General features: G+C 38.5%; 1 long non-coding RNA gene across 1 annotated transcript; it reads left to right on the plus strand.

The window, feature by feature from the left end:
* Positions 1-202: 202 nt before the first annotated feature.
* LOC125379265 lies at positions 203-1073 on the plus strand. Its single transcript, XR_007220655.1, has 2 exons — positions 203-588; positions 671-1073. It is a non-coding gene; the product is annotated as an uncharacterized LOC125379265 (long non-coding RNA).
* Positions 1074-3388: the final 2315 nt, after the last annotated feature.

The following is a 3388-nucleotide window of genomic DNA, read 5'->3' on the forward strand; positions in this document are numbered from 1 at the left end:
TGCAGCTTTCAAGATTCAAGATTCAATTTGCATTTATTTCATATACAACAGACCGCCGTCATATATCACTGGAATGCTGCTGAGAGCGGCGTTAAAACAACTTGTTTTCATAATGGAGCGCTGCAGTCATTTAAAATGGAACCGTATGCATGTGTTGTACCAACTCAATCACTCTGTTTCGAATATTCAGCAGCAAAAAATATATAATAACCAGCTGTGAGGAGAGATATAAGATTTTTATAAGCAGTCAAATATGGATGATAAAGGACCCCTCACTAATTAGGTTCTTGTTTACTTTAGAGCAGAGTTGGCAATGTTAGATGATATAACGGTGTCCTCCCAGATCGCCTAATTTCTCCCCACAAGGTACCAAAATACAATTAGGTGATGTGGGTATGCCATGCCTGGATGAGATTTATAATTAGGTAATGTGGGTAGTTGGAACAGTCCACTTTACTGAATGAAGGGATGACAAGACAACCAGAGATACATAGTTTTACATATTTTAATCAACAATATATTATAACAAGTAGCCTCTATCAAAAACTATGTGTCTCTGTGTCTCTTGTTGAATTAGCATTAGATAAGGTTGAGAAATAATTTGGAAAGTGTGTCGTCTCCTACCCCAGCTGGCGCCATCACAAACCGTCAATCACCCACTGAGCCATAGCCCCGACAGCTGAATGTCCTGCTATTTTTCACAAATTAAACTACCAGCGGCGGTATTGATTTAAACATATTTTATTTCGGAAAACCAAATGGATTAGGCACAAGTGACACACTTACGAGGCCTTCTCCTATTACATTGTAGCTCCAGTGTCTGCTTCATCCAACTCACTAACCGTGTTATTGATGATGAGGAAGAAACCTAAACTGATTGTATGTATGTGAAGAAAACCTTGAGCCAATATTCATTTTTGAAAGTTCAGAATAATCAATTATCCTTAAAAAGAATGCCGTGCTTGTTGACTTTATAATGTTTCGACAGGCATTTTGCCAGTTATCTTGCTTATTTAAGAATCAAATTATGTTTTAAATGATACCAGTTCATTTAGAATACCATATTCTAATTAGTTGAAAGCAAAATATTAGTGATTTGCTCCAAAAGTGGTATCATATTCCATACTGTTAGCAAGGAAGCGATATTTTCATGTTTTGGCGGCCATCTTGTCGGCCATCTTGAACATTTCAAAATGCCCAAAGATGACAGAGTGTCATCAGTCAGTTTCATAATCTAGAGTACATCATTAAACAAATCCAGTAATAAAAAAAACTTTATCCCCTAATTCTGGGTTGGGGGAAAATATTCATTTCTCTGCCGGACTACAGTGAACTATCATCTCCACATGCCATCGCCCCACACCAACCAAAACAAAACAAAACAAAGAACCCGACTCCCCTCCCGCCTTCCTCCCTCCTCCTCCTTCCTCCCTCCTCCTCCCTTCACCACCACCCTCCCTTCACCACTACCACCTTTTCTATTTCTATTTTTAGAACAACACAAGAACAACAACCCTGTCGATCTTTTTCACCTCGTACGACCGTTTCTCTGGGTTTTCCCCCTATCCCTCCTCCTCCCCGGAAACGGAAGCGACGCCCTCTTGAAGGCGTGCGCCACCGGACACGGATGCGACGCCATCTTGCATGCGTGCGCCACCGGACACGGATGCGACGCCATCTTGCAGGCGTGCGCCACCGGAAACGGAAGTGACGGTCCTAGACCGATGCAGGTTACTACTCACATCCTACATACATCCAGCCCCTAACACTTATTGAATAATATACAACATCTTCCATACATCCAGCGCCTAAATCTTATTGAATAATATACCACATCTTCCATACATCTAGCGCCTAACGCTTATTGAATGATCTACATCTTCCATATATCCAGCGCCTAACGGCTATTGAATAATATACAACTTCCATACACCCAGCGCATAACGCTTATTGAATAATATACAACATCTTCCATACATCCAGCGCTTAACGCTTATTGAATAATACACAACATCTTCCAAACATCCAGCCCCTAACGCTTATTGAATAATATACAACATCTTCCATGCATCCAGCCCCTAACGCTTATTGACTAATATACAACATCTTCCATACACCCAGCGCCTAACGCTTATTGAATAATATACACAACATCTTCCATACATCAAGCGCCTAACGCTTATTGAATAATACACAACATCTTCCATACATCCAGCCCCTAACGCTTATTGAATAATCTACAACATCTTAGATACACCAAACGCCTAACGCTTATTGAATAATATACAATATCTTCCATATATGCAGCGCCTAACGGCTATTGAAAAAAATACATCTTCCACACAACCAGCGCCTAACGCTTATTGAATAATATACACAACATCTTCCATACATCCAGCGCCTAACACTTATTGAATAATATACAACATCTTCCATACATCCAGCGCCTAAATCTTATTGAATAATATACCACATCTTACATACATCCAGCGCCTAACACTTATTGAATGATCTATATCTTCCATATATCTAGCGCCTAACGGCTATTGAATAATATACAACTTCCATACACCCAGCGCATAACGCTTATTGAATAATATACAACATCTTCGATACATCCAGCGCTTAAAGCTTATTGAATAATACACAACATCTTCCATACATCCAGCCCCCAACGCTTATAGAATAATATACAATATCTTACATACACCAAACGCCTAACGCTTATTGAATAATATACAACATCTTCCATACATTGATCGCCTAACGCTTATTGAAAAATATACAACATCTTCCACACACCAAACGCGTAACGCTTATTGAATAATATACAACATCTTCCATACATTCATCGCCTAACGCTTATTGAATAATATACAACATCTTCCATACAACTAGCGCATAGCGCTTATTGAATAATAAACGACATCTTCCATACACAAAACGCCTAACGCTTATTGAATAATATGTAATATCTTACATACACCAAACGCCTCACGCTTATTGAATAATATACAACATCTTACTTACACCAAACGCCTAACGCTTTTTGAATAATATACAACATCTTCCATACATTCATCGCCTAATGCTTATTGAATAATATACAACATCTTCCATACAACTAGCGCATAGCACTTACTGAATAATAAACGACATCTTCCATCCACTAAACGCCTAACGCTTATTGAATAATATGTAATATCTTACATACACCAAACGCCTAACGCTTATTGAATAATATACAACATCTTCCATACATTCATCGCCTAATGCTTATTGAATAATATACAACATCTTCCATACAACTAGCGCATAGCGCTTACTGAATAATAAACGACATCTTCCATACACTAAACGCCTAACGCTTATTGAATAATATGTAATA

This window comes from Haliotis rufescens, unplaced genomic scaffold (genome assembly GCF_023055435.1).
Source record: "Haliotis rufescens isolate VD_foot unplaced genomic scaffold, xgHalRufe1.0.p SCAF_14, whole genome shotgun sequence".
NCBI lineage: Eukaryota > Metazoa > Mollusca > Gastropoda > Lepetellida > Haliotidae > Haliotis > Haliotis rufescens.